The sequence below is a fragment of the Notechis scutatus genome, chromosome 5 (genome assembly GCF_049901735.1).
Source record: "Notechis scutatus isolate UNSWTSFEM ecotype Mainland chromosome 5, rNotScu1.2, whole genome shotgun sequence".
Classification (NCBI taxonomy): domain Eukaryota; kingdom Metazoa; phylum Chordata; class Lepidosauria; order Squamata; family Elapidae; genus Notechis; species Notechis scutatus.
Window position 1 is genome coordinate 105,106,420 of NC_142013.1, and position 23,503 is coordinate 105,129,922.

Below are 23,503 nucleotides of genomic sequence, written 5' to 3' on the forward strand. Positions count from 1 at the left end.
ATGTCTTTTACTGAAAATGAAGTGTTGACATCAGTAGAATTCTGAATCTGAGAAATAAGGCGCGCAAATCAGATATACAAAGTGATGGAATTGTTCCCACCCCCCATAGTTCAAAAGGTTCTTCCAATCAAAAGTTCTGAATATGATCATGTGGACATCTTCAGGTGGTGATGAGGCCTCTGTCCGTTGACCTTGGCATATTTTGATAAAGGTTTGCAGCTGCGCAGAGAAAAGAAAGCTAAGCGAGAAATAGAAACTTAAACAGGAATTTATACTCCCCCACCACTCCTCATTTACACAACACAAGAATGTAACACCTCCAGCTCTCTTCCCAGACATTATCCCCCCTCCTCCCCCCCGTTACTTATGGCAGCCAAAAGATGCAAAGCAGTAGTAGAAGATCTTGAAGGCTGACAACCAGTGATTGTGCTCAAGAAATCCACCACAACTGCAAACGAATTGCATCCTTCCTTGTTTTGCAGTAAATAGATATTTGCTGTGCTATTAATATTTGAAAATTATTCTCATCACTCAGTTTGCCTATAATTGTATGAGATTTGCTCTTCTGTATCTTACTTATATGATAATGATGCGATAATTAATTAAAATTTTAATTAATTTTATTCATATCGCCTTGGATTCATGTTAGCTGAAGTGCTTCTCCCAAGCCAAACAACTAATGAAACCTTAGGATTTTGATGACTGCTGAAACCACCAAGAATGTCGAATACAGACAAAAATGTTTATTCATGATTACTTTTATTTTTTTAAAAAAATATACACTCACTCCACCATTATCACTTGTGTCTTAAATGATAATAATAATTTAAAAATTGCACATTGTTACCTACTTCACAACACAGTACAGAAGAAACTATTATCTGCCTTAAAGTTTTAACTTTATAATAAAAAAAATCAAATATATGTAATGGCCCATTTAATTCTGTGCACGATAAATAGATGATAGATAGATGATAGATAGATAGATAGATAGATAGATAGATAGATAGACAGACAGACAGACAGATAGATAATAGACAGACAGACAGACATAAAGGCATGGAAAAGACAGATAAAGTGAGACATCTTTGCCAAGTCTCTTAAAATGGAAGGAGAAAATAATACCTCTTTCAAACCACAAAGAATGAACTTTATCTTGCAAATCATTACAAGTTCTTTTCATTCTTTCATTTTTAAAAATTCAGTTATGTAGGGAAATCATTTTTGAAGGAGACCTCACAATTTACTATTGAGGAATTTGGGTGGTTCTAAGATTGAACAGATCTGGTTGAAGGAAAAAAGAAAGGTTGACGGGTTTCTAAATTAGATTGGAGAAAATTTGAGGGCATTTTCATCCAAAGAACCTTCACCAGATTGAAAATAACTCAGAATCATTCTCATCCGTGGTATCAGCCATGTTGGAGAAATTATTTCAAGTTATAATTGTAGCAAAAGTAGCATTTTTATTTTGCACTGTTTTTAAGATGTGTTGGCAGTATTTTTCCCCAGTGGAAGGAATCTCTCCTCTCCTCTCCTCTCCTCTCCTCTCCTCTCCTCTCCTCTCCTCCTCCTTCCCTCCCCTTCCCTACTCTACTCTACTCTACTCTACTCTACTCTACTCTACTCTACTTTTCTCTACTCTACCCCACATTGTATTGTATTTTATTTTATTGTATTCTGTTCTGCTGTATTCTGTTCTGTTCTGTTCCATTCCATTCTGTTCCATTCCATTCAATTCTATTCTCTTTGTACTAGAGAGTGGTCATTGGTGGCATAGTGGTTAAAATACAGCACTGCAGGCTACTTCTGCTGACTGCTGGCTGCCTGCAATTTAGCAGTTCGAATCTCACCAGACTCAAGATTGACTCAGCCTTCCATCCTTTTGAGATGGATAAAATGCTGACTATGTAAGCCACTTAGAGAGGGCTGTAAAGCACTGTGAAGCGGTATATAAGTCTAAATGCTATTGCTATTACTACTATAGTTCTGGAAAAAGTGTATCTGGTAGATAAACAATAAAATTAAATTTTAAAAGGTTTTATTTAAGAATAAAAAAATATTTGATTTTCCCTGAGGAGATTTATAGGAAAAACAATCAGCTTGCATGAAATCAGTTGAACTACTGATTTGCAATTTCTGTGTTACACCTATTTAAAATTCCTCGAGTTTGGGATATAAAATTTTCCTTAGTAACGACCAGTTATTTAAGCATTTTTATAAGAAGTTGAATTCCATATATTTCATTAAATGAACTGAATTAAATCATGTAGGTTAATTACATTCAGGTCATGATTTACTCATTATATTGTTCTCATTCCTTGAGAATATGGAAAAAGATTTTTTTTCTTTTCTTGGGAAAGAATATTTATATTGCTTTGATTTTAAAAAAAATCTTGGCAAGTCCTTCCTTGGCAAATTGTAACTATCAACATAAACCACCAGTTATTCTATTTAATGAACAAGGATAGCCTGAGGATATTATGCTCAATTTCTTTAAATTACTTTTTTCTTTATTTTAATGGGAATGTGTAGTTACCAAAGAGAGATTTTCTTCAATGGTAAACCATTTTTTCTTCTTCAGTTTCATTCTTCAAGCTAGGCAGTTTCTGCCTCAGCAGTACTTCAAAAACAGTATGAGCAGAAGGCAGTTCATCGTTTTGTGTGTTTGTGTGTCTGTGTGTCAAGAAATATCAAGAGGGCCGGTTAAGTAATTACATGAAAGCAGCCATCCATCAGACTTTTTGCTCAACAGATCTCTTTCTTGCTCAACAATAATAGATGTGCCATGTGGGCTTTTAGAAGAAAGGGGAAATATCTCAAATGGGACAGAGGTGTTGTCCACTTACCTTCATATGCATGGAGATATCTGAACCATTAGATGGATGGCAAATGAATTTGATTGACACAGAGACAGAGAGTTAGACAAACAGACAGATGATAGATAGATAGATAGATAGATAGATAGATAGATAGATAGATAGATAGATAGGAAGGTGGGAGGAAAGATAGGTAGGTAGACAGATAGACAGAAAGACAGACGGACAGACACACAGAGAGAGGGGGGAAGGAAGGAAGGAAACAGATGATAGATATATAATAGATAGATATATAACAGATAGATAGATGATAGATAGAGATAGATAGATAGATAGATAGATAGATAGATAGATAGATAGATAGATAGATAGACAGGGAGACAGACACGGGGGGAAGGAAGGAACAGATGATATATTATGAAGGATAGGAGATAGATAGATATAGATAGATAGATAGATAGATAGGATACAATTGCCTTTTTATTAACCGCTTTCAATTTGTTGGGAACCTTTTAATACCCAATCACCTGTACATTCCACCAACACTACAAGTTTCTGCTCAGTTTTGTGTAGCTTTCTCCCCTTGACAAAAAAAAAAAATGTCCTTGTTTTCTTGTTATTGTTTTCACACTGGACATTGCTTTTCATTTCAGTTTGGCTCTTGGTACCTTCTCCACTTTATAAAGTGCCTAATTATGCTTTCCAATTCAGATGTCAACAAAGAGAATGAGTTGCCTGTCAACGGTGCTTGATGTTTTTCCTCTCATCCATACGGTACAGTATTTTGGGTACATGCATATGTGTGCCTGTTGTTTTTTTTTTGGTGTGTGTCTGTGTGTATGTGTGTATGTGTGTATGAATAAATCATACTTCATAGCTCTTCCTGAACTGCTGAGTTCTAAAAGCATGGGTTGGATTCTAAGGATTTTGAACCGTTAGCGTTGCTTGGTTGAAATCTCATTGAGGTGATTTGCACCAAACAGGGCTGCTTTGTACCCAGCGGTGTTTCCTTCCATGCTGTGCTGAAGTGCATTGTAAAGCCAGCTCTCCCAGCATTCCCTGGAAGAAAATGTGCAGACTAAATAATTAAATGGAATCAATGAATTTCTCTGGCTATAAAAGAATTCTTATTTCAAGTCAACAGGAAAATGCCTGGTGGATTTGATTAGGTTGCAGAATTATGGCTGAAAACAACAGAGGCACAAAAGATCAGATAAATATTTCTCCTTTTTTGTGTTTCTTGTTTTTCTTTTTAAAAAAGGCTAATTGAAACTCTGCTTTAAAATCAGATATTTCCAGGGCACATTATTCCAAGACCTGAATTATTTATTTTAAGAATGTATTCTTTGAGATGCTTTGCTTTATTTGTTGGTTTTTAAATATAGACATTGATTTTGACGGCCAACAAACTCTTAGGCCTATTAGAGTATCCATGCTTAATTAATTGCATGGATTTTTGTTTTTTAGATTTTAGATCTACTTGGAAAAAGCAGGATTGAGGCACAGTCACATCTAAGGCTTCCCAAGTGCTACATCTGAAGATCATGTGTCAATAAATATGCTGTCTAGTGTACAAGATGTCAGCTTGGAAGTCACTTTTCTTTGAGGCTTCTGGGCTGCCACATTCAGTTCCTGGGAATTTGGAAGGGGGGATTTCAAGGAGCGATGGAAGAATAGCCAAAAAAGCATTGCTTTCTCAGAGAGTCAAGGACATGTGACTCGGCACCTGGAGGGAAGTGCCTGGGGATAGTCTCCAGTTGGAATGAAGTAATGATTGGACCATGTGCAACGGTTGGATTTTGGATTCTCTTTGGGCTAGGGAAAACTTGGATATCTCAGATCTGGGTTAATGTCAGAGTTCCAAGTAACAACCTCTAAATTAAAAGACTCAGAGACTGTCATCTTCTCAAAGATCCATTTTATTTGAGATGTCATATTGGCACATCTGGGGAAAACCCAAATCTGAGATTTCCAGGTATTTCCTAACCCAAAAAGAATCCAAAATCCAACCCCAGCCTGCACCCAATAGTTCATCACATGGTCCAATCGTTACTTCATTCCAACTGGGGACTATCCCCAGGCACTTCCCTCCAGACAAACCCCTCAAATGGACCCATCATAATCACTGGGTTAGTCAGTCCCACTCTTCTACTGCAAAATGTTTATATTGCCCTGGTAGTTTTTCTTAAAATAATGGTTTCCATTTTCTTCTAAAAGAACACATCTGGGAAGCAAGAAGATATCCAAACAAATAGAAGTATTATTTTTTTCAGCTGGTCCTTCCTTGAAATAGCCATCTATATCTATCCTCTTTCTCACTAGGAGTGCTTGCAGGTTAGAATTTGACATAATTTAGGAAGAGGGATAAGTTCTACAGGGAGCACAGGAATAAGAAATAAGTATAGGTAACTCTTGGTCTACAAGAGTTTGTTTAGTGATCATTCAAAGTTTAAATGACATTGAAATAGTGACGTGAGTGATTTTCACTCTTACAACCATTGAGAGCTCTATGGTCACATGATCAAAATTCAGATTGTTGGTAACTGACTCTTATTTATGTCTGATACAGTATCCTGGGGTCAGGTGATCCTATTTTGTGACCTTCTGATGAGCAAACTCAGATTCTCTTAACAACCATGTGTCTAACTTAATTGCAGTAATTTGCTTAACAACTGTGAAAAGGAAGGTTGTTAAATAGGTAAAATTCACTTAACAAATGTCTCACTTAGCAGCAGACATTTAGGCTCAATTGTGGTTGTACGTCGAGGACTACCAATAAAACTATTCAAATCACCCTACAAGTTCTTTATTCCAAATTGTTCTTCCTTTGTACATCTTAGCTGGAAAACAATCTGATTCCAAATATTCATACATTGGGATCAATAAGAGTTTCAGGAGCTACTGTTTGCATGCATGTGTGAAAATATCAGTGGAAGATTTGGAAAGTTAGTGTTAATGTGCATATGAGTTATTGGCTACGGTAGCATACTACAGATTCAATTTATGCTTTTTCTACGTTTAAAGAAATAAATTTATAATACTTATGCAAGGATGCTCAATTACAATGATCCTTTTTTCATCCCCCAAAGTTGACATTTGCAACTGAACCAGCTACACCAATTTCTTCCTGTTTCTGTGTAACAATTTTACAGGCTGAGGTATATGAATTAGTGACCTTTGCAACTAGACTGGGAACTTCAGCAGTTCTCATAAAAATAAACGGAATCTCACAAGAGGAGATCAACATCCAATCAAAAAAGGGCTGAAAGGAGCACCAACGCCAGAATAATGCAACTAGCGAGAGGAAGTATAAGGGCTTGGTGTAAGGACCAAGGGAACAGGGTGTAAGGGGAACAGGGTGTAAGGACTTGCCTCTCCCCTCCGCTGAAGAGAGTAGAACTCTTTGAAGCCCCTAGCATTCCAAAAGGAAACTTTTATTGAAAGGAAAGTGATAGCAAGACAAAGAAAGCAGGATCTGAGGATTCCCGCGCAATTCCATTAGGTTAAGGCAATTAGAAAACCCTCCCCTCAGTCTGGTGTTGAATAGGCCAATCCACGGGTGCAGATTTGTTTTGAGAATTGCAGGCTGAGAAGGTGATAAGAAGCTGTTCCCAGGCATTGCTTGCTGGAGGATGTGGAGCTGAGAAAAAACAGATACCCCTCCTCCCTTACATACCCAAGAAGGTAAATCAAAATACAGGATAGATAGGCACCAAGTAAAAGGCTATAAGCACCCAGGCTTTCTCCCCACCAGAAGGGCAGTATCCCATTAGGGATCTATGGGACCTGATACAGTGTTAGAAAAATAGAGCCATTGTGTTATAGAAGAGTTATCACACTGTCAAGATGTAGATCTTCTCTGTTCCCAAGATCAAATTCAGGTACAAACTGTTGTAAGCTTTGATGACACAACGCTGTTGGGAACCAACTACATGTCAGATCCACCTTTCTCCTTCCCTGGGATTTTTTTTTTTTTCATTTCAGATGCATCATTTATTGAATGGTTCTTAGTACTTGGTGAACTCTTCTGGCATTTAACAACAGTAACATTTTTAAAAAAAAAGTCTAAATGTATCAACAAGACAGTAGTGGTATTCAATTTTTTTTTACTACCAGTTCTGTGGATGTGACTTGGTGATCGTGGTGTGCGTGGCAGGGGAAGGATACTATAAAATCCCCATTTCCACCTAACTCCATAGACATAGAATAACAGAATTGGACAGGGGAGCTGGCCCCCCATTTCCACCCCATTCCACTAACCTGCTTTCCAGCTCCATTCTCCTGTGCAGGACAACAAAAGAAGACCCAGCCAATCAGCTGGGATTCAGGAGGCAGAGAAGAGATGGGGGCAGGGCCAACCAGAGGCGGTATTTACTGGTTCTCCGAACTACTCAAAATTTCCGCTACCGGTTCTCCAGAACCTGTCAGAACTGGCTGAATACCACCTCTGCAACAAGACATTGAATCAAAATCATTAGACAATGTCACTAATAATCAACTTTATTAACATCAGATACAATAGGAGCCCAGCCTTAAAAAAAATATGAATTTGAATCTTTGTTGATGGACAATAAAACTCGGATAGATGAAAGAAGTATTTTCATATTTGGAGGCATCAGTGTTTATATCTTTCTTTTCTTTGGAAAATCAGGTATTCTGTGTCATATAGAGTTTTAAAAATGATATAAAATTCATTGTATTGAACCTGGAAAGCTACATAGAGATAGTACAGCTTATGGAATAGTGGAGACAGTAAGAAGCTATACCCAGAATTGTCCACACCACTTAACCAAAGTGCAGTTATCTTTAGTAGCTGCAGTAATTAATTCATTTCAATAAGTAATTAAAATATTTTTGTGATTCTAAGGGTTTTTTAAAATATAAATAAATTTGTGAGACATATACAAAAATGTTCTGTCTCACCTGTAGCCACAAAGTGAGAGTCCAAATGTCCCAAAGAAATAAACACAAACAAATAATATCAGAAACCACAGAGTTAACTTTTCTCTGTAGTCGTCGTTGGCAGCTTTTGCAGAAACTGTCTTCGAACCAAGATAACGAGCCGCAAGATAATTCAGAGCCAGAAGGCTTCTTCCAAGCTGCGAATGTAACGAAGTTTGATCCGGACAAGGATCGTTAGCTAACACGCCTCCTTATATTCCTTGAAGGGGCGTGTCAGTCTCTCTAATTAGTCTCTGACTTGACATTTCCTTTCCAATTGTGCTTGACATCTCAACATGTGTCTAGTCCTTGCATCAACCCAACATTCGTCAGTTTGATCATCACTCAAGGATTCTGGTATATTCTGTGGATCAGCTGCTGACACCTGAGGCATGATTGATGTGGAAGGTTCTGGAGAGGATGGTGAATCCGACACTCCCTCATCCTCCTGGCTCACGTCTGCATCTCTCATTAAAGCAGGCTCCAATTCCAATGCCAAACCTTCCTCATCACTCGAACCTGTGTCTTCTGATACATCAGACTCAACACTCACAGCAGGCTCAAACCTTCCAGTCACAACACAAAAATACCACCCTTAAGCTTCTTTTGTTTATCAGGTATTCGTGCTACTGAAATACAGAAAGACAATGCAAGAAAAAAAAATCAGTGTCTTTAGGATGAGGATTCTGCACCAAGTTGTGCATGACGTCCATGGGATTTAAAAAGGCCCTGGTGTCTTAGGGATTGCCAGTTTCACTTAGTGATTGCCATTGCCAAAGAGGAAATGCAATAGTTATATTAAAACATTACATCTTCTGTATCACATTTTAATTTGCTCTGTTTGGATGAACTGCTAATTACTTGTGCTATCATCTGGAGATTTGAGACTCTGGCATTTATACCTAACCTTTAGGATACGTGCATCTATTTTAGGAATTAAATTTAAAACACTATTGTGCACATATCATTAAAAAAAGCTTTAAATTTTGAGGTATTTGAGATCTACTTGCCTGGGAAAATATCTTTATTATAGTGCATAAGTTTATGTTATTTAAATCTTTTCTATTGCTTCTGCTTAACTTCCCATCCCAAGCCACACGATATTATAAAGGTGCCAAGAAAAGCTTTATATTTCAAGCTCAATTATCTGGAAGGGACCTGGACAAAATTATTTAGTCAACAAGTGTTTTATTGGTCCTAGAATGTCCAGTTAAACCAATGATGGGATGCATTTTTTTTTACTACCGGTTCTGTGGGCATGGCTTGATGGGCGTGGCATGGCTTGGTGGGCATGATTTGGTGGGCGGGGTAGGGGAAGGATACTGTAAAGTATCCCACCCCATTAATCTGCTTTCCAGCTCCGTTCTCCTCTGTAGGGCAATAAAGGAAGATCCAGCTGGGAGGCAGAGAATAGATGGGGGCGGGGCCAGTCAGAGGTGGTATTCCGAACTACTCAAAATTCCTGCTACTGGTTCTCCAGAACTGGTCAGAACCTTCTGAATACCAGCTCTGAGTTAAATGTGTAGCCACTTCTTGTTAGGTTCTACAAAAAGAATTGCTCCATGTTCAGATAGAGATCAAATTCCATCTAGTCAACATAATCTTTGAATAGCTTCAGCATGAGCTGCTCTCCAAATCTATTAAGTTCTCCCCCATCTTTTGCCTTGATCCACATGAACAATGGTAATGGATTGGGCCTTTGAATGGTCTCTCAAGCTCCCTTAGGATAGCTCTGTTTCTGAACCTCGGTCAGTAGAAGGTTTTTTCAAGCGATCCACAGTGGGGCATTTCTTGCAAGTCCTCTCCCAGATTTCGCTTTCCAAGGACAAGTCCTACCATTGAAGGATTGGTCCATCAAACCATCCCTACTTTCATCAGGGGAACAGGGAAAAACGAGCATTGAGTAATGTTAGAGAAAGGTATGGGATTAAGGTCAAGAAAATGATGACACCCCTTTGATATGGTAATCAATATCAGTATGAGATCCCCACAGATGAGGAGGTAATTAGGAAATATTTGACTGTGCAGAGATGAACAGATTAACACTAGCAATCAAGGAGAAAGAGCAAACTGAGTACTATATGATATGGGAAACATTTTATCAATGGTTAGAGAATAAAAAAGGAATTTGGAAATGAAGAAGAATAAAGGAGAATAGAAAATAAGATAAGATAGAGGTAGGCATAAGGTTATAATTGTTAATATACCTATGATGAGAATAATGAGATGTAATGCTAATATGATACTATCACTAGAAGAGTTATATAATGTTTAACTGTTTGATGCAGTAGTGGGATTCAATTTTTTTTTATTACCAGTTCTGTGGGCGTGGCTTGGTGAGCCTGGCAGGGGAAGGATACTGTAAAATCTCCAGTCAGAGGTGGTATTTGCCAGTTCTCCGAACTACTCAAAATTTTCCCTACCAGTTCTCTAGAACTGGTCAGAACCTGCTGAATATCACCTCTGGTTTGATGTATCTTAATTCTAAGTTTAGAGAAATAATATCAATGTGAAAGTGAAGAAGTTGTAAATGGTGCACAAATGTAGCACAAAGGAGTTGAGTGGATGGAATGTATGTATTTTTGAAACTGAAAAATAAAAAAAAATGTATTATAAAAAAATATCAATATGGGATTAGATTTTCAGATTCACCATGGAAAAGGCTGAGATTTTTAACTCCCTGTACTTTGAATACCAGATAGACTGATTTGTCCTCCAAGAATAAGGTTTCTTCTTCTATGAATCAAACCATTACATTCAGGAAGGGGGAAATATATAGCAAAGCTGGCTGAGGAACTTTGGGAGTTGAAGTCCACAAGTCTTAAAGTTGCCAAGGTTGGAGACCCCTGTATCTAGTCCAACCCCCTGCTCAAGCAGGAAACTGTACTATTTCAGACAAATTGTTGTCCAATCTCTTCTTAAAAACCCTCAGCAACGGAGCATCGACAACTTCTAGAGGCAAATCATTCCACTGATTAATTGTTCTAACTGTCAGGAAATTTCTCCTTAGTTCTAGGTTGGCTCTCTTCTTGATTAGTTTCCATCTTATTCTAGCTTTAGGTGAATAGATTGACCCCTTCTTCTTTGTGATCATGGGTCTTCAAACAGCTTTAAGACTTGTGGACTTCAGTTCCCAGAATTCATCCTCCAGTCATGTTATCTCAGGAATTCTGGGAGTTGAAGTCCACAAGTCTTAAACTTTCCAAGTTTGAAGACCCTTGCTTTAGATATTGGAAGACAGCTATCATGTTATCCCTGGTCCTTCTTTTCATTAAAGTAGACATCCCCAATTCCTGCAACTGTTTTTCATATATTTTAGCCTCCAGTCTCCTAATTATTTTTGTTGCCCTTCTCTGTACTCTTTCTAGAGTTTCAACATCTTTTTAATATTGTGTTGACGCAAACTAGATGCAACATTCCAAGTGTGGTCTTACCGAGGCATTATAAAGTGGTACTAACACTTCTTGTGATCTTGATTCTATCCCTCTGTTAATTTATCCTAGGACTGAGACTGGGGAAACTGAACGAGAGAAGCTGCATCATTTAAAACCATTTTGCCATTTTCTTTCAGTAATTACAATTGCTTGTTAGGAGTGGTGCGGTGGCCTAAAGGCGGAGATCTCACCTCACAATCAGGAGGCTGTGAGTTCGATCCTAGGTAGAGGCAGATATTTCTCTCTCTGGACACACTGAGAATATATCTGCTGAACAAAACTCCGCATTGGTGACAGGAAGGGCATCAGGCCATTAAACACTCTGCTAGCTCCATTCAGTTGCCCAAATTCCACCCAACAAGGAATTATGGTGTCGTTAAAAGAAGAAAAATTACAGTTGCTTGTTCTAGACATAAGTGCCATGTTAACAACTGTACCATTTTGGTCTCTCAAAGACCATCAAAGACCTATAAGCAAACTGGCTGCAGCATTCAGCCAAGTGACACAATACACAATGTGACCTAGACCAACATACCAAAAAGAAAGAAAAAAACTTCCAATTTAATTGGTAGTATACTATTTTCTTATTGCATTAGTTCTCATAAAGACAAATGACACAAACAGGTAGGGTTTTTAAAAAAAATATCTGCTGGAATTGTATATTGTTTTCAGTGAGAACAATGGAAGTTAGAATAATGCATAAGTTGGAAGAGATGGAAATGTATCTTTATATAGTAACAACACTGTATTTTAATAACAATCACGATTTCTGGGACTAAAACAATCTCCTTTTATTTGAGTGATGGGCATATAGAGTCATTAGTTTACTCAAGAAGAAATGTATATATAATGAGCAATCAATCAAATCTAATGAAAAGGAGAGATTAAAACACCTATCATTAAAATGGTAAGGATATAGTCTTTTTTCTTTCTCCAACATAGATTGAAGGAGAAAAAGCGGACAATCTTCAGGGGGTGGAATTGGTCTTTTGTCATTTTTCTGGGGCAATCTATAAATTTTCTAAACGAGTTTGAGATGATCCTTGGTTTGACACAAAACGTGCACATTCAATTATATTATATAACAGAATAACAGGGTTGGAAGGGATCTTTGAGGTCTTCTAGTCCAACCCGTTGCTCAGGAAGGAAACCCTTTCAGAAAAATGGTTGTTTAATCTCTTCTTTAAAAACTCCTTAAACTTTGGAGGCAACTTCCACTGATTAATTGTTTTAACTGTCAGAATTTTTTTCTTAGTTCTAGGTTGGTTCTCTCCTTGATTAGTTTCCGTTCATTGTTTGTTGTCTTGCCTTCAGATGCTTTGGAGAATAGACTGTCCCCCTCTTCTTTGGGACAAGCCCTTAGATATTGAAACACTGCTATCATGCCCCCCCTTTCTTTTCGCTAGACTAGATATACCCAATTCCTGCAACCATTCTTCGTGTTTTAGCCTCCATTCATCTATTTATCTTTGTTTCTCTTCTCTGCACTCTTTCTAAATTTTGAGAAAGCATATATGCAGAGCTTAGTTTCCATGGCATCATTACCTAATTTTGAAGCAAACCCACAGGCAGAGCATTGCTGGTGAGATTTAAATTGCTTGTATTTATTAATTGTTATGTTCAGCAGTAACTCAATACTTTCTATCTTTTTATTTGGTTCTCATTGTATGTATCCCTATTTTCCCCAGTTTCACCATATCCTGTTCTTTCAATAAAGCATTCAGATCTACGCACATGGTCTGTTTTATTGGAGGATAGGTGGGTTTAGCTACATGTTGAGTTGCACACAGACTAATGTGTAGTGAGGACAGAACAATCTCTGTTAGCAGTTCTTCCATTGCTTCTACTATATGACCCCACAGTTTCTTCTGAAAACTGCAGTAAATACTCCTTACTGGGTGGGACAGGTTAGTAGTGGAACATTTTAATTAAAAATGGTGCAAGCAGGGATACTTTGATTGTTTCTCCTCTGATAAAAAGAAAGGATACAGAGAATTATCATCAGTTACATGTGCATATATATATATCTCTAGACATGTTCAACGTGCAAAGTAAAGTGAGGAAAAGGGGGAAATGTCACCACTTTGTCCCCGCAGCATGGGGATCAGTCAAGGAGAGAAGCAATCTAGAACTTAGGAGAAATTTCCTGACCATGAGAACAATCAACCAGTGGAATGAGTTGCCTTCAGAAGTTGTGGGTGCTCCATCACTGGAAGTTTTCAAGAAGAGATTGGACAACCATTTGTCTGGAATGGCATAGGATCTACTGGTTAAGCAGGATGTTGGAAGAAAAAACCTGCATCCCTTCCAACTGTCATTCTATTATTTCACCTCTGCTCTTGACCTTTCCCCGAAAAATAAACACACAAATCTTGTATTCCTTCTTTTAAAAGCCTTTTTTTTTTCCTTCCAGAAAAGGAAAGCAACATTTTATCATTTCACCTTAGATTGCATACAAGTGGTATGTCACGGTTCCAAACTGAGCCAGCAGAAGAAGAGGCCACACAGTGAGCAGAACGGGCCTCTTTATTGGAGTCTCAGCTTGGCACACGATGAACAATACAAGTAAAAGGGTTTCTTGCCAATGTTATTGACTTCTGCTAGCCAGCTGGCTATACGGACTCAGCATGACCTGCCCTTCTGTTTCTGGTTGCTCCCTGGCCAGCTCCAGCAAGTACTCTTCAGGCCTGGATGGCCTCTGAATCGACCACAGCTGGCTTGCCTTCCTGGCTCCTCTCCCAGTGTGAGTCCCATCACCCGACACACATCTGTGTCCCCCCCCCATGCCCCCTCCCCCTGCACATGTGTAACAACTCCAAAATGATGTAGCAACTTTGCATGGTGCACTGTCTCAGACGTTGACATGGTGGGTGAGAGCAAGATACCACAGAGGCAACTTTTAAAAGAATCAGGGTGAAATAGCTTTACTGGCAACTATTAGTACCAAAGCAAAATATTGGTAGACATTTTAAAAAAAGGTTGAAAAAAATGATGCTTGCTTCCTTAGTTTCCATAGCATCTAACAAGGAATTCATAACGCAACAGGGACATAAACCAGATTCTACGCCCAGCCTGATTATCTAGGGAAATGAGATCAAATGTTACTCCAGTCCTTCTTCAGTACCATGTTAGCTTTTTCAAGTCTACAGAAAAACAAAATCAAAAGATAATAATGACCCTAGATCCTTGAACAATCTCTTGCTGCTGCCATTCAGGATCCTCAGTCTCTGTAAAGATGAAGCCAGGATCTTGGCTCTGCAAAAGGTTTTGGGAATAGACTCTCCTTCTGTACTCACTGAAGCACATTCATCTGGTTCTTTCCTACTTCAGCTAGCAAATCCCTCCAAATACTTACATGAAATTCCATCTAAGCGTCTGTTTTGGCCACTAACGTTGATACCATTGCTTTCAAAACAAAATCAGATGGGGTTGACAGATTGGTTGATCAATTAAGATCAGTTCTAAGTATTGGGAAGGAAGCAACTCCAATTGTTTCCTTACAGATTGATTGGTGAGGATTGATATTTCGGATAAATCTTGCCAATCTTAGCAAAACTCTTATTCCTATCTCTAAATAAGAAGTTCCTCTTTGCAATACATATTGTATGTGTCTATAACATTGTGCTGTGGTAGTGCAGTGGTTAGAATGCAGTGTTGCAGGCTAACTCTTCCCACAGTCAGGAGGTTGATCCTGACTGGCTCAAGGTTGACTCAGCCTTCCGTCCTTCCAAGGTCAGTAAAATGAGGACCCTGATTGCTGGGGACAATATGCTGACTCTTGTAAATCATTTAGAGAGGGCTGTAAAGCACTATGAAGCTATTTGTAAATCTAAGTGCTATTGCTATAATTCCAAAATTATATGAGAGTAATCAGTTTAGTAGACCGAAAGAGGACAAGGAATGAACCTGCCACCACTTCAGTGAGTGGGTGCCTTAAAAAAAAACAAGATCAAAGAATTGAGAAAGCTTGCATCTATTACTAATAGAATACAAAATAATAAATTACAAAATGACCATTCATTTCTTTGACAGACTCTGTGCTTTAGCAGTAGTACAAGCAAGAGCAATTGCAAAAGCTGTTATGGATCAAGCTGGAAATTGCAACAATGCTGACATTTGTTCGGAAGTAGAGAGTAAAAATGCTTACCTGTAAAATCATTGTTCCTATGTTGATGGGTCTATTTATAAGTATCAACGCAAAGAGCCGAAGATGAATCAGTTAAAAGGAAGTCTACAGACTTTACTTCTAAAATTAGGTGAGTGCCAGTGAGTTATGCTACAAAGGATGTTCCCTTTTCCCCTTATGTGTTCTCTGTGCTTTTCCGTTTTTACTGCCTGCAAGAAACAGTAACTGATGCTATCCAAAAAGAAAAAGAAAAAACAGAGAAGGCTGCTTATTTTTTTTTATTAAACCTGAGTCAACAAAAATTAGACACACAGGTTGTTCTTTCCAAAAGCACAAGAGGGATCTTTAGTATAAAATATTCTATCCAAAAGAGGCCATAAACTCAGGTACGTACGATGAACAGCAGGCCACTCATCAATTAAGTATGCAATTTTTCCCCATTTTTGGGTCAGGTTGCAACCACTGAGAAAGTAAATGTTATTCCAAAGTTCTCTAATGCTGCTTACCCCAGTGTTAAGCAGGAGGCTGCTGATAATCACACACTTGTCTTTGGCTCGGTTCTGAATGCATGTAAACGATACATTTGCTTGCATGTAGGGAAGATGAGATGCAATTTCACACTGTTTAACTTAGCAGGTGGCACCCATGGTTTTTTTTTTTTTTTTAAAGAATGAACACCTGCAGCAGAATCCTCTTAGAGAAAATCTCAGCTGGGATAAATGGCCCTCGTGCATAAAGAAAATGGCATTTTCATTCTGATTGGGACTGTTACATTGTTATTTGCTTTTTGGATATCAACTGAATTAGACCCCTTAAGTCTTTAAAGAGACAGATGCATTATGGCTCTGGATTAAATAGTGAGAAACATTTTAAACAAAATATCTAAGCGATTTTATTAGAGGGAGCAGGCTGAGTCCAAGGAAAGGGTCAAATGTGTCATAAGTCATGAGTCCCTGCATGCCTACAAGAGATCCAACCCACAATGACTGCCCCTCTTTTATCTTCTGCTCATTTCTGTTGATCATTGGTCAGTCAAATTCTTGCAGAGAGTGTCAATTCGTAAAACATTCCTGGCTTGCTCTCGAGTTGCCATAAGAAGGAGGAAATGGGAAATCTGATGGAGCAGTTCATTTCTACGACCAGGATCACATTCCATGCATACCTTTCTCCAGATTGTGTCTCAAGTTACCAAGCCCAGCTGGAGACACATGTTTTCCACAGCCACGAAAGTGATCCATTGGAGAATGTGATTTATGACACACCCTGAGAGGAGGGGGGAAACAGGGTCATAGGTGGGCAGTAAATTATGTAGGGCAGAGAAAAACTGCACTTGGGAACAGTGCCGACATGTTGCTCCTCGTAAATAATTGGATTTCTTTTGAAACTTGGCTTGAGGCTCATGACTTAATTAGAGCATCCGTTGGAACCCTGACAGAGAGTTTAATATCAGTAGAACTTAGATTTATATACTGCTTCACAGTGCTTTACAGCCTTCTCTAAGCGTCAGCCTATTGCCCCCAACAATCTGGGTCTTCACTTTACCAACCTCAGAAGGATGGAAAGCTGAGTCAACCTTGAGCTGGTCAGGATCCAACTACTGGCTGTGGGCAGAGTTAACCTGCAATACTGCATTCCAACCACTACACCACCATGCCTCTTAAACTGGCATATCTTTATACTCATTTGAATTGCCTAAATCTCCTGATTTCCTCAACACTTGACATTTAAGTAGGAGTAATTAAGTCTGTTAAGTATGCAGTGATTGATTTTTTTGGGGGGGAGTGGTTCAGATCTTCTCCTTCACTATCCTTTCCTTGGCAAAGTTTTGTGGCCATGGAAATATCTGTGCCACAACTGATTTGGAGGAACCCACAACTGATGCCACAACTGATATGGAGGTATTACTCTTTCACAGATAGCTGAATAGCAAAACAATAACAAGACCAGCAACAAGAAAATTGCAATACTAGGTCATGTTACCCTTGCTCACAAGGATTATTGTGTGAGTCCCAGCTGCATTAATGAATCCCATATATCCTTGATATCCTGAAGGCTTCAGTCATAGGTTAAAAAGTGTTCAATTGATTTTTTTTAAAAAAATAATAATGAACTTTACATTTTCTTTCAAAACAACTTGGAAAACAATCTTCAACTGACATATATTGTGATTCATATGCAGTTATTCATACGTAGTTAATAACTGAGTAAAATTGTCCTACATAGGGAAGATGCATTTTTACATTCATTTTATAGTTATGCACAGGAAAATATGGAATTTAATTACTTTTGGGACACTCATTTATTAGACTTCTAAATTAGTTAAACTAAAACATTTAAGGGCTGCAAAGATGTATTTTTAATATCTCCTTTGTGCTTATATAATCTAGTCAGAATTAATCACATACATAGAAATGGACTATAGACATGTTAAAATCAGGCAGCTGTTCTGGAAATATTGTTGTTTTTGCCAAAATATAGTTACATAAAATATAAAGTGAACTTTTTGTTCCTCAGTGATTTTAAGAGATTTTTCCAGGGAATAAATGTCTTCAAAAAAAAAAAAAGATCAAAGACTATTTTTTTCAGACAAGATATGGCATCCATAGCATACATAGAATTCTATATTTTGAAGACTGGAATGTTGAGATACTATGATTTGTTCAATTATTGTGGATAATAACAGAAGATAAACAACAGCCCTCCAGTTTCTGTATGGCATAAAAACCAACCAAATCTAACCTGGATCTGACATCTTTTGATGGATATTATAAAGAAAATTATTCTCTTGGCTTAATTGGAGTCAAGAAATTGCCCGTGAAAATGCATGCCACCTGCTAGAGTTCATTTTAGCTGCAGTCAAGTTCAACTTTGAAATTCCAATTACCATAAATGTTCCATCACCTGGGGAGAGATGCAAATCAGACAGGAGGAAAGTCAAGAAGGAAAAAAATGTTGGGCAGATAGAAAACAGGAATCTGGTTACGAGCAACTTCTTGTCCCCCACTCCTTCTTAGAGGTAAAATTCCAATCGCCGTTGGACAAACTTTACTGGTTGTAGTGTTTACCCCTGAACCACAAAAAACGTATGTCTGTCTGAGCACAGCTATCTTGTGACTAAGGCACCAGGCTTTCGCTTCCTGTCTAAGGGAATCAACAACATGTTTAGCAATAACAGCAGGTTCTAGCTAATGGCAGATCCTTTCTGGAGACAGAAGGTGCTTGCAATTCACATTCCTTTTCAAGTGATTCAGCACTCCTTTAAAGACTTCATGATAACATCCCAGAAGTCAATCCATACAGAAAGAAAAATCCACGATCATCAGTGAAATATGTTTTCTGTCATGTTTTTGTGCCAAAATCAATGATCATCTTTCTTTGGCTGAATGCCTGAAATTGCTTAACAAGGGAGTTGTCACACACTTTGTAAACTCTAATATATATTGGTGGTGGGCTGTGTTAGTCTGATAAATCTTCACAACTTGTGACTTACCACAAAACCCAAAGAGAGGTATGGGCATGAGATGTCTTCTAGGTTTACTTTTTAAATGAATGCAGAAGAAATAGCTCTTAAAGCGCTCTCCCTCCCTCCCTCCCTCCCTCCCTCCCTCTCCCCCTACAATCTTAAAAAGGAAATTGAAAAGAAAAAACAGTAGGTATCTCAAATCACTGACTACCCAAAAAAAAAAGTTTATGCTCAACTAGTTCAGTTTGTGAACGAAAATTTCATTTCCAGAGCATCATTACCATCACTCACACTGTGTATCTTTATCTGGGTGAGTTCATATATCCTTTTTTTTAAAAAAAAAAATTACTTATTGTAAACCAGAAGTCTGTTTGTTTATATATAATCTCTGATTGGTTAAGTGCAGGGTGAAAGGAACACCTCACTGATGATTTCATTGTTATTTTCATAGTGATAAATTAGTAAACAGCAAGAAAGAAAATAAAGATGTAATCTTTGTGCTCTTTCAACCACCTCTAGATTTTGATTTTTGTAAAAGAGTTAATAATAGATTCTCCCTTTGCCTCTCTCTTTCTGTTAATGCATCCTGAATCATAGCTTAAAATGTTGTTCTCCTTCTCCTTCTGATAGATAGACAGACAGACAGACAGACAGACAGACAGAGATAGACAGATGGATAGTTGGATAGACAGATGGATAGATGGATGGATAGATAGATAGATAGATAGATAGATAGATAGATAGATAGATAGATAGATAGATAGATAGACAGAGATAAATGATAGATTAATAGATAAGATAGATAAATACAGTAAATAGATAGATGATAGCTGGATGGATGGATGGGTGGATGGATGGATGGATGGATGAATTGGTGGATAGTTTTCAAGTATCTATATGTAGCTGAAAGTTCTTAAAGCTTTGGAGATTTGTTGTCAGTCTTAGACAGATAATGAATTTTAAATCTGATTATATTTTAGACGAGTTATGTTTTATTGTAATGAGCTATATGTAACCTATCATGATTTGATTGCACTAACAGGAAAGTTGTATGCATTTTATTTCTCTTAGTAGCTAGTATGAGTTTTGTTGACTATTGGTGAAATTCTAATTCATTTTCAACTTTGTCTAACCTAATTCTGCTGAGGGTGTTTTCTTTGTAACCCCAAAGCAAGGATAATAAGGACCTATTGGACATAATTGCATTCTAATGGATGCCCTCTTATCTTTGTTTCATAAATTATAAAGGCATCTAAAAGCATTATTTATGATTCTACAACTTAAGGACCAGTGTGCTTTTGATGATTTCAAAAGGGGGAGTTGCCATTGCTGTCATATTTTATTCATTGGATACTTAACTTCTGCTGTGTTATAAAGATAATATATAATTAGCCAAGATTCATTTTTAATGAATTTATCATTGATCAGTAACCATCTTCATTGAGGTTTTAGCATATTTATATAAGCTTTGCACTCAAAAGTCACTCTCAATCAGTTCCTGGATTATCAGTAATTGTATAATATTCAGTTTTGCTCCTGGGTTAGTGCCTATTTATGGCAGTAATTAAACAATGTACAACAGGCAATTGTGTCCCTATGTGGTCTGAGTCTAATGCCAAAACAACCACAAAAAAGTGTGCTTATATTCATTAGTCAATAGCCTAGTCTATGTATGTCAAACTCGCCATGTTGTTGTCATCATGTAATGTGACGTTTTCCCCATTCATGGAGCTGGGATGGGCATGGCCTGTGCATGAACACATCTGGCTCTTGTTCCAGTGGTGGGATTAAAAAAAAATTACTACCGGTTCTGTGGCTTAGTAGGTGTGGCTTGGCTTAGTGAGCGTGGCTTGGCTTGGTGGACGTGATGTGGCTTGGTGGACGTGGCTTGGTGGGCATGGCAGGGGAAGGATACTATAAAATCTCCATTCCCTCCTCACCCCACTAACCTGCTTTCCAGCTCCGTTCTCCTGTATAAGGCAACAAAAGAAGATCCAGCCAATCAGCTGGGATTTGGGAGGCAGAGAATAGATGGGGGTGGGGCCAGTCAGAGATAGTATTTGCTGGTTCTCCGAACTACTCAAAATTTCCACTACCGGTTCTCCAGAACTCTGGTTCTCCAGATCCTGCTGAATACCATCTCTGCCCTGTTCTAGTCTAATCTGGAGAAAACATCTAGTCCTCTAGTTTTAAAACTGTACAGGTAGTTCTTGGCTTATGACCACAATTGAGGCCAGAATGTTGTGTTGCTAAGTGAAAGCTAACTTGTTGAGTTTTGCCCTTCTTTTTACAACTTTTCTGTTCTGACCCAGCCTTCACAAACCCCACTCAACAGTCTACTCATGAGGAGAAACCCTTTTTTTTATTTAGAAAGGCAGGAATACACGGCATTCCCTGACAAAGCTCCAGGTCACACATCTTTAGGTGATTCACAAGCCATAGCAGTCTCTGAGTTTCCCGCAGGGAGTTTCAGTTAACACATTAATCCAGGGGTGGGCTTCAAAAATTTTAGCAAAGGGTTCTCTGCCTGGTTGCTGGGTGGGCGTGGCCATGGTGGGCGTGGCTTAGTCAGACTCCTTCACCACGATGGGAGGGGGGCATTTTTGCCCTCTCCGTGCTCCGGAGGCTTCCCTTGAGCCTCCGAGAGGGTGAAAATGGCCTCCCCGGACTCCGGAGGCTCTCTAGAATCCAGAAATGGGCCCATTTCCTGAACTTCCATGAGGCCCATTTTTCACCCTCCACGTTCGCCCTGCATCCAAAATGGGTCGTGTGGGAACTCCTGGGAGGGGTATGGTGCACGGGGCCAGCCAGGAGTGGGATTTGGGAGTTCTCCAAACTGCACAGAATCTTAGCTAGTGGCTTTCCCGAACCCCTGCAAACCCCCAGCAACCTGGGTAGTGGCAAGAAAATCCTGACAAGGAATCCTCCAGAGGGAAATCTTCTGCAGCATGAACATTTGTCTCCAACAATCATGCCTCCCACATCCCTCCTCCTTATATCCCAGCCAAGGAGGGGCTTGTTAATGTCTCCTTCTTTTCCTGGATAGCTCAGTCCTGTGTTGTTCTCCTCTTCACACTTCTCTGTGCATACACACGTCTGGGACAGGCCCCAGCTGTTCCTCCTCCTTGCTCATCTTAGGCCCCCAAAACAGATGTCTCTCTGTGTCTGAGTGTGAGTCAGATGGGCCCTGCTCTGCATCTGGCTCTGAGATCTCCTGCTCCTCAGAGCCTTCCGCAGGCCCCAATGGTAACCCAGGCACCCCCTCCATCTCGTCTGACTCATCCAACCATCTGACAATCAACGAACCACAACATTTTGTTGCCACATTTGTTAAGTGAATCACTGCACTTGTTAAGTTAATAAAATGGTTGTTCAATGAATCTGGCTTCCCCAATGACTTGGCTTATCAGAAGGTCACAAAAGGTTGGTTACACATGTAACCTAAGGACACTGCAACCGTCATAAATATGAACCACATGTCAAGCATCTGAATGTAAATCACATGACCAGGGGGATGCTGCAACAGTCCTAAGTGTGAAAAAGGGTCATAAGTCACATTTTTCTGTACCATTGCAACTGTGAATGGCCACTAAGTGAACTGTTGTAAGTCAAGGGCTACCTGTATTAAATACAAATTAAGAAAACATTACCTTCTCAAGTTCACAGCAGCTCATTTTCATTTCCCCCAGTGATGGCATTATTCTGGACCATATCAACAATCTTACAATTACAAATGAGGGCTGCTGCCAAAATTGTATTCATTATTATGTTCAGCAAGTGATCTCATTTGCTCTAGACCAAAAGAGGTGACAGGAAAAATTATGAACTAGGAATGGGGGACTAATATTTCAGCCTCGCGCAACCTTGGTTTCTAATGCATATTTTTGCAAACTTATCGTAGATCCTTAACTTAGTTCTTCAGAAGCTCATCTCCAAAGGACCTTGGTAGGAAGAAGAATGAAGGATAGACAGTAACTCTTTCATTAGAAACTTTGAGAAACAAAACTGAATAAGAGAATAACAGAGTCAGAAGGGACCTTGTAGGTCATCTAGTCCAACCTCCCTGCCCAAGCGGGAGACCCTACTGACCATTTCTGACAGATGGCAGTCCAATCTCTTCTTGAAAACTTCCAGTGATGAAACTCCCATAACTTTTGAAGTCAACTTCTGTTCCATTGGTTGATTGTTCTCACTGTCAGAAAAATTCTCCTTATTTCTAGGTTGAATCTCTCCTTGTTCAGTTTCTATCCATTATTTCTTGTCTGGCCTTTGGATGCTTTGAAAAATAGGTGTACACACACACACACACACACACACACACACACACACACACACATGACTAATGTGTCCTCAAATATTGGAAAGCTGCTATCCTGTCTTCCCTGAACCTTCCCTTCCCTAATACAATAACACAATAGTCTAGCCATGCCCAGTTCCTGTAACCATTCTTCATATGTTTTAGACTCCAGTCCCCTAATCATCTTTGTTGCTCTTCTGGGCAAAGATCAATTATTTACATGTAAAACATTCCATATTATCTTTTTGGAAGCTCCTTAACAAGAACAAGGTAAGTGTTGTTAAGTTTTCCTGTACACACACTGTAATTTTAGAGCCGTACATGACATGGATCCTCCATGATACAGGTAGTCTACTATTACAATCACGATTGAGCCCAAAATTTATGTTGTTAAATAAGACATTTCTTAAGTGAGTTTTCCCCCCT